This window comes from Petaurus breviceps, unplaced genomic scaffold (assembly GCF_028583685.1).
Source record: "Petaurus breviceps papuanus isolate PSGF00001 unplaced genomic scaffold, PetGlider_PUasm1.0 126, whole genome shotgun sequence".
Taxonomy (NCBI): Eukaryota; Metazoa; Chordata; class Mammalia; order Diprotodontia; family Petauridae; genus Petaurus; species Petaurus breviceps.
In genome coordinates, this window is record NW_027185655.1 from 76,295,398 (window position 1) to 76,309,241 (window position 13,844).

At 37.1% G+C, this 13,844-nt stretch overlaps 1 protein-coding gene across 6 annotated transcripts in view; it reads right to left on the minus strand.

Annotated features, from left to right (window-relative positions):
* Positions 1-13,844, minus strand: part of PALLD (palladin, cytoskeletal associated protein) — a 543,092-nt gene that overhangs the window by 126,752 nt on the left and 402,496 nt on the right. The gene's annotated exons all lie outside the window — the stretch shown is intronic.

A 13,844-nucleotide genomic window follows, 5' to 3' on the forward strand; every position in this document is an offset into this window, starting at 1 on the left:
GGGAGACTGCCTCGAAGCCTAGCAGGTACTCAATAATATATACAGATTAGTCAAAGGAGAGAACACCAACTTCATGACTCAGTGATTCTTCATTAAAAGCTACTGTCTCTCCGGGCCTTCAGAATAAAAGTCCTCCCTCCCTCTCTCCCAGCTCCCAGTCGGAGGAGAAAAGGCGTTTCTTGTTCCCTTAGTCGCCTTCTCCGCCTCCTCCTCCCTCCTTCCCCCACCCCCAGCCAAGGGACTGTCAGTTTTGTGGAGGGCTTGTCCTGCCCACTTAACTAGGTCTGCATCACCACCCTCCCCTCCCCCCCCCCCCAATCTCCAGGACCCCTTTCTGAGGCTACCTAGTCAAACAGCGTTTAAATAAGTTTTCCAGAACTGCAAAGATTTTCAAAAAATGTTAGGTTTTTGAACTTATCCCATTCCCCCCTGTACAAATAGAGCTCTTGGCTGCATCGCAGCGAATTCTTTTCTTCACTCACCCGTTCCCACCCCCCCCCCCCTTTTTTTTTTCCAAGGGTCGTTTTTGGTCTGTTTCCATTACAGCCTGAAAAAAAAATCAGTGGTAAACCAGGCAGCAGTCCTCTATCCAGGGGAAAGGAAACTATTCGAATTTATTCGAATGAATGTAAGCCCTGAAACAGCAGCAGTTAAATATTTTGCTTTTTTTTTGGGGGGGGGTAACCTTTCAATTGATTAGGCTTTCAAGGGTGCGATAAAATCTACATCTATGGTGTGTAATAATGTTATATCGGGACAAGTCACAACACAATAAGGAAATGTGAACTGCTTATTTTTTTAAGTGAGAAAATAAAATACTGTCATCCAACTACGAATTTACTGGGTTAATCATGTCATAGAATACCTGAATTCAGAACCCCTTAGGGTAAAGAGTGTGTCACAGTCACCTTGCAATGTCTCAGGAATGTATTTTAGAATCCTATTCACTTACTTCTTCAGTCATAAACCATCTGGAGCCCAAGTCACTGGCTTTAGTGAATCTCCCTGAGTTTTAGGAGGAAAGAGGTTACTTTTAGTTTATTGTACCTTCATAGTGTTTCCCCCAAATCAAGTTAACATATAAACCCTTATCAGCTGATGGCCATCACCACCACCACTAAAATAAGACCACATCTGTAAAATTTTAAAAATTGCCATTGAAATGAATACAAATCGAAGTTGAATAACTAATTGAATATCTAGTTAGATAGAAAATCTTGCCCACAAAGTGGATAATGGCACCTACCAACAGATGGTCTAGGATCACTCGGAAAAATAGCATACTGACTAAAAGCTATCTAGCCACTGAAAGTGTTGGTATTTGGCAGCAAAGAAATTACATTCATCTCTGGGAGACAAGGGTAGTTGAGAGAACACTGGCCCTAGGAGTCAGGAGACCTGGGACTGTCATTAACTCAATGTGTGATGTTGGGCAAATTACTTAATCTCTATGGATCTCAGTTTTCTTACGTGTAACATGAATGTTTGGGGCCAGCTCTTAGGTTTCTCAGCTCTAATGTTCAATGATTTTGTGATTTACTAATGTAATGAGGGTTTGGTGGTTGCCTAGATCACCTAAGAGAGCACCCACAGGGAAAGATGCAGTCCCAAACCTCCACTGCATTAGCCTACCTTCCTTTAGGAGACACAGAATGAATCAAATGAATGACCTTTTTCCTAAGTGGCAATCAGTTTTTTGTGAGATGTTTCAGTGATAATAAATAGCTTAAATATAGTAATGAAAAATAAGATAAACCCACTAAATAACATACATTTCTATGTAGCACCATCAAGAATCAAGGAAAAAAAATGTCAGAAGAATGGCAATTTGGGCATAACTTATTGAAACATTCAAGAGACCCATACAAAACCAATTTCAAAATGATTTTGATAAATGGAAGGGCATCTCATGTTCATAATTAGGTTGAGCAAGTAAGTTTTTAAAAAGAGATACTTCCCAAGCTAAATTATAGATTTCATGCAGTAGCAATCAAAAACCCAATTGATTATTTTACAGAATCAAATGAAGTTATAACAAATAGAGAAGTGATACACATGAATTCCAAGAACTAAGAAAAAGAAAAATGGTTCTTCTGCTTCTTAACAAAGAGGTAGTAGATGATGGCCATGTGTTACATACCAATAGTTAAGGTCATTATATTGAAAACATTTTCATTATTTTTTTTGTTGTTTTAAAGGAGGTACTATGGAGTAGGGATCATTAGGAAATGATTATCATAAAATACATTAATGAAATATTTTAAAACATATGGGAGTAAATGGGGACTACCACTAACAGATCTCAAAACATACAATAATGACTTCCTATGATGGAAAAAATAAGTTCTACCCATTCTTCTTTCAGCCAAGTATCACAGATCTCAGTCCAATCTCCCCGCCCCCTAGCAATACAAATAGGTAAAAGGTAATTTGAATTAGGACAGCTAGTTGGTAAAGCAGATAGAGCACTGGGCCTAAAGTCAGGAAGAATTGGGTTCAAATATGATCTCAGATACTTATAGCTGTGTGACTCTGGGCAAGTCACTTAACCCTGTTTGCCTCAGTTTCTTCATCTGTAAAATGAACTGGAGAAGGAAATGGCAAACTAGTCTGCCAAGAAAACCCCAAATGGAGTCACAAAGAGTCAGACAAGACTGAAAATGACTTCTTTTTCAATCATTTTTTCAGTTGTGATAACAAAAATTTGAATTCTGCAATATGAAATTTGTTCATGTTGCCCAAAGTTTGAGTTTTTGCAGGCTAGGTCAGAACTGGTTACACTGGTTTTACAGGTCTTCCCATAGATATACCATGCAATAATACTTTTAAGGGAATCTTAGAGCCCATGTAAAATCGCTTTTCAATAAAGAAATGTCTTGCCTATGGCCTCTGAGAATGAAAGTGTTCACATGACCATATGACTTTTAGATAGTAAATTTTAGTGGTTTCCATTTAAAAGAACTCAGATTCAGGGGTATTCAAAGAACTAATGTAAATCATTAAAGAGAATTTTCATTCTATGAAATAACAATCAAAAACACTCATTGGCGAAAATAGTGTAGATATGGCTCTTGCCCTCATGAACGTTACAGTATAGCAGGGAGGATAAAAGGGTGAGTGTGGGGACATTGTAACTGATAGATCTGGTGAAAAAGATGAACTCACTTCCTTAGCTTTCCTTTTGTTTGGGCTCAACTAATTTGCATCCAGAAGAGAGGATCTTGGGAGTGTCTAACTCTACTTTGGATAGTAATCCATAACTGAAGGTAGTCCCAAAGAAAAGATGTAATCTTAGCTTGGAGGCAGTTTGCCTGGGTTTTGTTAGATTAGTATGGTGACTGACTAAAAAGCTGTCTTTCATTCATTTTATTCATATTCAACTCTTCATGATTCCACTTGGGGTTTTCTTGGCAAAGATACTGGAGTAGTTTGCCATTTCCTTCTCCAGCTCACTTGACAGATGAGGAAACTGAGGCAAACAGGGTTAAGTGACTTGTCCAGGGTCACATTTAGTAAATGTTAGATGCCAAATGTGAACTCAGGTCCTCCTGACTCCAGTCCTGGCAGGCCTCCACTGCATCATCTAACTGCCCCAAAGATCTGTCTGCCCTTATTGGGGACAGGTTCTAGTCATTCTACCCTAACAAACTAGCTAAAATGGCCTGCAAGTGGTTCTGAAGAGATAAATCCAAAAGTTGGTCTTAGGAGGAGAGAATAGGAAAGTAGTGAAAACTTTAACACATGGTCACAGACTCATTAGGAGCTTTCTAAAAGCAGGCACAGTTTTTTGTTTTGTTTTTGCCTTTCTTTTTACCTTTAGTGCTTAGCACAATGCCTGGCACATAACAGATGCATAATAAATGCTTGCTGACTTAACAGACTGTCGGTCAGATGGGAGCTCAGAGACAATCTAGTTCATCCTGTGCCCAAACATCCCTGCTATGACTTCCCTGGCAAAATTGTCATCCTGCTTTTGCTTGAAGCTCTCAAATGACAGGGATTCCACTACTTCCCGAGGCAGTCAGAATAGCTCTCATTGCCAGAAACTTGCTTTTTTGCAGCTTCTATGCATTGACCCTTCCTTGAGACCAGACAGAACAAGTATGATAATCTTTCTTCCACACCACAGCCTTTCAGATACTTGAAGATAACCATCATGTTTATGAGTCTTTTCTTTTCTAGGAGAAACTTTCCCACTTCTTTCAGCCAATCCCCATATGGCATGAGCTCAAAATCTTCTGCCATTCTGGCTGCCCTTCTCTGGATACTCTCCAGATTATCGGTGCCCTTTCTAAAATGTGGGACCCAGACTTAAACACAATGGTGCAGATATTATCTAACTGAATATCTGTTGTTGTTGTTTAGTTGTTTCAGTTGTGTCTGACCATTCATGACCCCACTTGGGGTTTTCTTGGTCAATAGAGTGGTTTGCCATTTCCTTCTCCAGCTCATTTTACAGAAGAGGAAACTGAGGCAAACAGGCTTAAGTGACTTGCCCAGGGTCACACAGGAAGTAAGTGTCCGAGGCCACATTTGACCTCAGGAAGATGAGTCTTTCTGACTCCAGGCCTGACATTCTTGTCTACTGCACCACCTCGGTGTCCACAACTAGGTATCTATCAAATCCCCCTTCCTAGATGCTATACCTGTATCTTTTGTTGCTGTTCTAACACACTGTTGAGTTGTGTAGAGCTTATGGTCCAACAAAACTCTTAGATCTTTTTCAGATTGCTCCTCAATCTTGTACTGGGGCAGATGATTTTTGAACCCAAACTTTACATTGATTCTTCTTTAATTTCATCATTCAGTTTAGTCCAGTGTTCCAGATTGTCAAGATCTTTTTCAATCCTGACTGCCATCCAGCATGTTAGCTATCCCTCACAGCTTTGAATCATTTGCAAATTTGGGAAGCGTGCCACCTATGTCTTTTTCCAAGCCATTGATAAAAATGTCAAACAGAACAAGACTAAGCATGGGTCTTCACAAAAGCATTGTGTATGCTGTTAATAGAGAGACTTACAGGATTTCCTCTGCACTGATAACGTCCTGGAGTTTTGGAGCATAGATTTTGCTTCCCTATCTCTAGCTAAAAAATCCATTCCCATTTGAAAGTCCCCTCCATCCCCCCTCCAAAGCTGGCTTCTATACTTATGATTTCCATATTTATAGCTCTTCAGAGCTTAAAATTATTGTTTTAACGAGGAAATGATACAAATGTTATAAATTAGTATCTAATATGCATTTTCTAGAGTAATACATGCTAAGCCTTTTTTGCCCATTATTCTCTATGGATTGCTTTCTTTCTTTCTTTTGCTTTTTGCAGGGCAATTGGGGTTAAGTGACTTGCCCAAAGTCACATGGCTTGTAATTGTGTCAAGTGTCTGAGGCCAGATTTGAACTAAGGTCCTCCTGACTCCAGGGCTGGTGCCCTATTCACTGTGCCACCTAGCCACCCCTTTATGGATTGCTTTCTAATGTGGGTAGCAAGAAAGGGTGAAAGGTGGTCAAAGATTAAAACCAAATGATACTAATTATACAAAAGAAGGCCTTGATAGACTTGCAGCTGGTTGGTACCACACATCAAGCTAGAGGGGAAAAACATCAGCATTGGAAATAAACATTTATAAAATCAGATTTATTAAGGCAAACTGTAACAGGACAAAAGAGCCCTACAATTCTTAACTGCTGAGAGTTTAGCCTTGAAACAAAATGTTTCTAGGTATTATATGATACTCTTTTTTGTCCTTTTTTTTTTTTTTTGCCTTTTGGAGGGCAATTGAGATTAAGTAACTTGCCCAAGGTTACACGGCTAGTTTTTGTGTGTGTGTGTGGGTGTTAAGTGTCTGAGGCCGGAACCAAACTAGGGTCCTCCTGACTCCAGAGCTGGCGCTTTTACTCACTGCGCCACCTAGCTGCCCTTTTTTTTGTCCTTTTTACATTGAAATATTTGTGTTTCTTGATGATTAAGTTTATTATAAAGAGGAGAATCTATGTTTTACAAAAAGAAAAATGTTTCTAAAGACAAAGCACACCTCTGAAGAATGACTTTTGTTCAATTCATTTTTTGAATGTAGTTTTTTCTTAAAACAAATAAACAACAAGCATTAAACCCTGGAACTGTATAGTGTTACATATGTAATAAATTATTTTGAGAACATCACTGTTGAAATTATTTTGCCTCAATGTGGGATACTTTACAAAATTTGGAAGTGGGATCTTATAAAGTGATTAAAATAAGGACATTATTTGATTTATTTGATCTTTAGTACTGCTTGCTCAGAGAAGAGAGAAAGGAACAACTTCCAAGTACAATCCATATTTTCAAAAGAAAAAAAATAACTGAATCCCATTGGTCAGGATACCTCTTTGACTTGTACACAATTTTATTCAAAGTAGGGAGAGGGAGAGAGACAGAAAGAGAGACAGACAGACAGAGACACAGAGAGAGAGGGAGAAAAAATGAGAGACACTGAGAGAGGAGAAGAGAAATGGAACTTTTTGTACTCATAAATGTTACTGGAGTCTGAGAAGACATAAAACTATGTGCTGGGAAACTTGTAACCTGAACATCTTAAGTAATGGAATGTAAAGAAAGATCAAGAACCAGTAAACAAAGGAACAGAACAGTCTTCCTGATAGTAAATAAGTAAAGGACCTTCAAAATAAAGCTCTGGAAGAAAATTTAAAAAGAATAGATACTGTGCTCTGACCTGAAATGTCAATTACCTACGAACACTAAGGGAAATTCTTCAATTTGAGAAATACTCAATTCAAGAACAGAGTGAAAAACAAAAATGGGGCTTTTAAGTAATTAATTTCGATTTAGTAACTGAGATTCTAGTTCTGTATGTATATGCTGGTATATGTTAAGGCAGAGATGGAGGAAATAAGGTATGTTATAGAAACTTCATCAACAATTCTAGGTCAATAGTATTCTTTATCAAACTATTCAGCAAGGATTGATTTTCTCATCTCCCAAACATACTGCTGACTTAACCTTAAAGTATTCTGTTCTACCAAAGGTACCCATTCAACCTAAGAATTAAATCAACTTTCAAAAATGTCTAGCTTGCTCCCAATGGCAGAACTTCCTTTTCTAAATCCAACTTTGTGGGAATTGATTGAATCAGATGCTGATACCACAAAAATTCCTTAAGAGGCAGAGTTCAAAATAGGAATTTGTTTTTCTATCTGACTCTTTCTGGGAAAGTGATGAAATAGCATTGTTCACTTTCCATAAGTAGTATACTAAGTTTCCATAGCATCAGAATCCATGTAGTCATCCCCGCCCCCCTTATTTTACAGATGAGGAAGCTGAGGCCCAGGGAAGTAAGATGACTTGCCCATTCTCACGAGGTTTCACGTGTGACAAGTTTTCAGAGACAATATAACTGTTTAGTGACTGACTTCATATTCAGCACTCTTCCTACTATCTATCCCACATGCCCCCAAATTGAAACCATTATTGTGTGATGGTGACTGGCAAATAGCATACTAAAATCAGGTTTGGAAATAGGCAATGAAAAGAACATTAAAATTTAAGTTCCACAACTTAGTCTGGAATTCTTATCATTCTCAATAATGTGTGACTTTGTACAATTCAGTAATCACTCTAGGCTTCAGTTTTCTCCTCTATAGAAGAAATGGCTTATATGACTTCAAAGGTTCCTTCTAGCTCCGATCTTATTACTTAAAAAAAAAATCAATCTGTTATTTGCAGTGTCAATTCATGAAATTGTAGGTGGAGTCACATATCAATAGAGTTCCTTAGACTCTATGAAGACTGTAATCTTTGGTGAAACCATAATAAGGAATTATATGTTTACCATTAAAAAAATCACATCTTGAGTTCAGTTACATTGCATTCATTTTGCTTGATAGTGAGCTGTTAACTCTTCCATGTTTCTGAAATACAGAACTATACCAATTTTAAATGCTGAATAATTTTAGACACTTTAATACTATTCTCAAAAAAAATCTTAAGTTCAAATGAACAGCCATGGATTATAATAAATTCAACTTATTTTTCTATTTAATTCCATCTACTTATCAACTGAGGAATGGTTGATCCTATGGTATAAGAATGTAATGGCATCCTACTGTGTTGTAAGAAATGATAAGGAAAGGGACAGTTTTAGAGAAACTTGGGAAGATCTGTATGAATTGATGAAGAGTGAATTGAGCAGAAGTAGAACAATCCATATCATAACATAAGAACTGTGAAAGGAAAAAAAAGTTCTGAAAAACTGAAGAATTCTGATCGATACAAAGACCAAACACAATTCCAGAAAACCCATCATGAAGAATGCTATTTACCTCTTGACATGGAGGCAACAGGCTCAGAAATATAGAATTAAGACATATTTTTGGAGAAGGCCAATTTGTTTTGACTATGCATATCTGTCATAAGGATTTTGGTTTTTTACTATTTTTTTCTATCTCAATTGGGGGTGGGGAGGGGAAAGGTAGGATGAAGATCAAATACATGCTTATTAATTAAAAAGTAAATAAAAATCCACCTAGTATTTCTTTATCAAAAAATAATTCTCTAGGGCGGCTAGGTGGCCAGTGAATAGGGCACTGGCCCTGGAGTCAGGAGGACCTGAGTTCAAATTTGACCTCAGACACTTAACACTAGCTGTGTGATCTTGGGCAAGTCACTTAACCCCAATTACCCTGCCTTCCCCCTCCAAAAAGCAAATAATAATAATAATAATAAAAATTTTGTATCATTTTCTCTACACATCCAAATTTGAAAGATCTTTATCAATAATCTACCTCTAGGGAAAAATATGGAAACATGTTTTCTGTGATGCTTTGTCATGGGAAGATAACAGAAATTATTAGCTCAGTTGGTGACCACAAAGGCAAAAGTAAGGAACTAGGGAAGTAACTGAGGCTATCTGTGAAAATAAACAAAAAAATAAGACCCTCTCCTACCTCCCACCCAGAATCCATAATATGAAAAGGGGCTGTGCTGGGGGGGGGGAGAGGAATGTTAGTAAATGTACTTTAGAAGAAAAATCAGACGATTTTTTTAAAGTTGCCTTAAACAACAAAGACATTCTCTTAGATGAATAGCCACCTCACAAAGTTAAACTGCTTTGGGGAAAAATAGGCTAGCATTAACATTTTCAAAGAGGTATTCATAGCATGATAAATGAAGCTTAAGTGATTGACAATTGAAGTTGTCTTTTCATAATATTGGCCCTTTCATATATTCTCATGAAATGACATGATAAAGTTTTTTTTTTTGTCCTTTATAACCTGACCCTGCCCTATTTCTTTCCAGGTTTCATACAACTTATACCTTATAATGAACTCTGTGTCTAGTGACACTGGCTTCCTTGCTGTTCCTAAAACAAAATACTCTAGCTTCCAAATCTTTGGAATATTTGTTGGCTGTCCCTCATACATGGAATGCTCTCAGCTCTCATTTCTGTCTCCTGGGTTCCTTCAAGTCCCAGATAAAATCCAGTCTTTTACAGAAAGCCTTTGCCAATTCTCCTTAATTTTACCTTCCCTATATTGATTATTTCACATTTATTCTGCATATAGCTTAATGGTCTACAATTTACATGTTATCTTCTCCATTAGGTTGTGAGCTTCTTGAAAACAGGGACTGTCTTTTAACCTTTCTTTGTATCACCAGTGCTTAGCACAGCGTCTGGCAGAGAATAGGCATTTAATAAATGTCAACTGGTTGGCACCTAAAATAATTTTGAATGACACTACCATTCTGAACCATCCACCTCACCTCTTTCTTCACTCCCTCTCCCTTCATTCCTTCTACCCTGTGTTGTTTAAGAAGCTTGCCCTCTAAGCCTTTCAATGATACCCACCGGCATTGCTTAGCCATAGGAGTGCCAACAACAGAACTATAGTCTGTTGCCTAAGTAGTAACTAGCAAAAGAAAGGCTCCAATTGAGTGGATCTAGTGTCCTACTGCAATTTGGGAGAAAAATCTGGGAGGCATGTGGGTTGGTAGAGATTATTTTGTCAATAATTTAAAGTATCAGAACTATTTTTGAACCTATTTTATTGTTTCACTACAATCTTACAATTTTGCATTAGTTAGTCTATTCCAAATTTATATAACCTACCCTCATCGCTTTTCTAAGTGCTGATGGCCTTCAAAATAAGAAGAAAACATGATTCCTGGCATAAAAAAGGCTTATAATCTAAATGAGGAGACAAAGTAGACTGTTCATAACAGGTGTCTTACAGTTGTTGATTCATTTAGACTGTTTATGAGCTATTACTCATAATTTCCTTGTGAATTAACATGGCACATCTGGCAGAACAAAACCTCCCACTAACAAAATGAATTCCTAGAGTGTAGGTGCCACATGATACTGCAATTAATTCATATGGGCATCCTACAGGGCTTTACAAAAAACACCTGAGGCATTGAGAGGCGACAACTTGTTAAGGTCGAAAGAGTCAGTGTCAGAGTAAAGACAAGAACTTTGGAATTTATGATTTCATTTTAGTACTTTTCTGAAGCTAGATCATGACACTTGTATAGATAACCTATTTGTTCATTAATACTTCTGTTTCCCAAAGCATTGGCCAATTGTGACTACAGAGGATTGATGGTGAAACTTCCTCCCACCTCTTAATGATGAATGATTGGTATTCAGTTTGTCAGCCATAGCCATTGTGTTGATTTGTTTTGCTTAACTGTACACACTTCTTAGCTGTAGAGATACATCTTTATGCTATTCACCTGAGGACTTGAATTTCCCTAGAAGGTTCTATTGTAGTGTCAGGGAGGGAGAAAGGGGAGGAAGCTGATCATCAATAAATCATTACAAATACTTTATTCCCAGGAATTTCTTCTTAATTAAAATCTTTCTTGGTAGCATATCTATTCCTTTCTATTCAAATTTGGGCAAGTCATGACTTTTTGAGGCCTTGGTTCTTTTCTCTGTAAGACAAAGGTCTCTGAGTTTCCTCATAGCTCTGAATCTATGCTACTATGGTGTACCTTCTCAATTACAAAAATTTTCCCAGGGCAATTTCAATTTTTTGATGGTGAGTGGATAGCACTTTTGTTACCAAATAATTTATGCATAATAAAAACATTTTCTATCCCAATTAATACTCAATGATTTAAAATAATTCATTTCAGAAAATTCTAATATCACAAAAAGATATGTCCAACCTCTATTGAATCATTATTTTTCCTTGATTATACACCTTGGAAAAGAAATTATTTCTGTTTTCTAAGCCTCATTTATTCTATTTCTCTATGTGGACAGAATAATTTTAACAAGCAGTTTAATACAAAGAACTTTATAACATTCTTTCAATCATTCTAGTAACTAGATCTTCAATATTGAAATATCTAGAGATTCAATGACTTGTCCTAAATCAAAGAAGGGGTTCAGTGACAGAATAGTGATTGGAATTAAGTCCTTGACTTCAGATCATCAGGGGATGTAAATAACTCTTTGGGAAATTAGATCCTTGTAAAGATGCTTTGTCTTTTCCCCCTTTTAATTGGAAATAATTACTAATGGTGATTTTACAACCTCAAATAGAAATAGCTGTTTTTGGAGCCTTTGCTAATCAGGATATTTTAAAATTAATTAATTAATTTTAGTTTATGGAATAAAACAAGCGTTTTCCTAACATAGTAATAAAAAGATGATTGTACATGAAACTGCAAATTTATTATGCACAATGTGCTATTCCTTTTAAATACATAATAAAGGTATTATGTAAATTTCTTTTTTTTTTCTTTCCTCCCCCATCCTCATCCTAGAGATGGTTACCATTAATCACGGGTACATAAAAAGGTAACTGAGAAATATCTCAGCAACCTTGGTGCTTAGGTGGTTTTTGTCAACTTGGGTTTCTTTTTCTTCTCTTTTAAAATACCATTTGGTGATTAAAAAATTATCCAATCATATCAGTAAGTAAAGATAACTATTTCAGTTTCAGACAGTGCCTTTCCATAGCTAATCAGAGATATATAATGAGAACAAAAACTGTGCCAATATTTTTAAAAGGGTAGGGGCTGGATCTGTGATGTCACAGATAAAGGTGGACTCCCAGATGAGGACATTCTGACTACCACTGTAATTTGACACCTTGGTAACTTAAAATCTTAGCTCCAGTTGTCTAGAGCACTGTGGGGATAAATAACTTGCCCAGGCTAACATAATCACTAGGTAATAGAGATGGGACTTGAACCAGGTGAGATCTTTCTGATCCCAATGCCAACTTTCTTACTATTACATCACCTTGCCTCTTTCTGAGATCAAACCACATTTTTAAAAAACGTTTTTGAAATGAAGTTTTGAATTTAAGCAAAATCTATGTATCAACAAACTATCATACAAAGGATCACAAAATTTTGAGTCTAAAAGAACCTCTCAGCAATTTCATCTAAAAATTCAGGTTTTGACACATGTTTGCCATATAGATTTATTCTGGTGCTTGTGTCTTTCCCCACCCCTTACCCCAGCCCTTCCATGCACCTCATCCCTCAAGCATTTACCAACTGCATGAAGATCATCCCAGTCAGATCTGCCAAGTTTTCTAAGACTAGGACAGACACTGCATTAGCAGCTGCTTAAATAGCAGTCCCAAGTGGATTTCAGCTGCCAATATACTAGACATATATTTTGAGTAAGAATTTTTTAAAAACCTTAAATCACCAATTTATACCTATGATATAAGGTAGTGGTACTGTGAATCTTTGTGCCTAGATTCATTCACTTCTGTTGCTTCCACTTAGCTTTGAATTTCTCCTTTCTACATGTATGCTGAGTGTTTTTTTCTTAACACTTCTCTGCTCAAGTGTTGGATTGACTGGGACCTCTCTATTTCAGTTTTCTTGTCTGTAAAATAAGTGATAGACTGTCTTAGATGAAATCTAATGTTTGTTCCAGCTCTAAATCTATGATCTTATGGTGGGGGGTGGGTGAGTCACTCAAACTCCTACCCAGGGTAGCTTTACCCCTTCCCCCTCTCATTCCTTGTTTCTACAAATTAAGCAAAGAGGAAGCAGTGTTTATTGTAGTGATTCTCAATCATAGCTTTCTGGTTCTCTAATTTTCTCAGGGGACTTTCTGAAATTCCCCTTAATCACAAGCAAAAAAAAAAAGTGCCTCAGTCTCAAAGCTGAATTAATTTAATATTAATGAAATATACACTATGTTTGGTACTTTGAAGAATGGAGAGTAGGAAGGTTAGTTTACAGGTAGCAATAATTTTCCTGTACAATGTACTTCCTTTGTTTTTTTCCTAGTAACTTCTAACATGTTGAGATCCATTCTAATGAATATTTCTTAATTCCTCCCTCCTTCTCTCCCTCCCTTCTTTTCCTTCTTTCCTTTCTTTTTCTTTCTTTCCTCTTTCCTTTCTATCCTTTCTTCTCCCTCTCTCCCTCCCTCCTTCTCTCTTTCTCTCTCTCCCTCTCTCCCTCCCTCTCTCTCTTGTCTCTCTCTCTCTCTCTCTCTCTCTCTCTCTCTCTCTCTCTCTCTCTCCCCCCCTCTCTCTCCCCCTCTCTCTCATTCTCTCTCCCTCTCTCTTCTCTCTCTCTCCCTCCCCCCCACCTCCTCCTTCCTTCTCTTAGCACTTAACACAATGCTCTGCACACAGTAGGTACTTAATATTTTTTGGGTTGTTCTTGGATCTTTTCAGGTTCAATTGCTAAAACCGACATTTATTGTACCTAAAGGCACTTACCACAGATTTTCAGTTTCTGATGAATTTATCAAGCTACTACTCATTGTTTCAAATCTAAAGTTAGCAGAAAAAACCCAAGTCCAATTCACATTTTTCACTCAGTGTAAAAAACTCGAGATACCATTTCCTTTGTATTTTTGGTG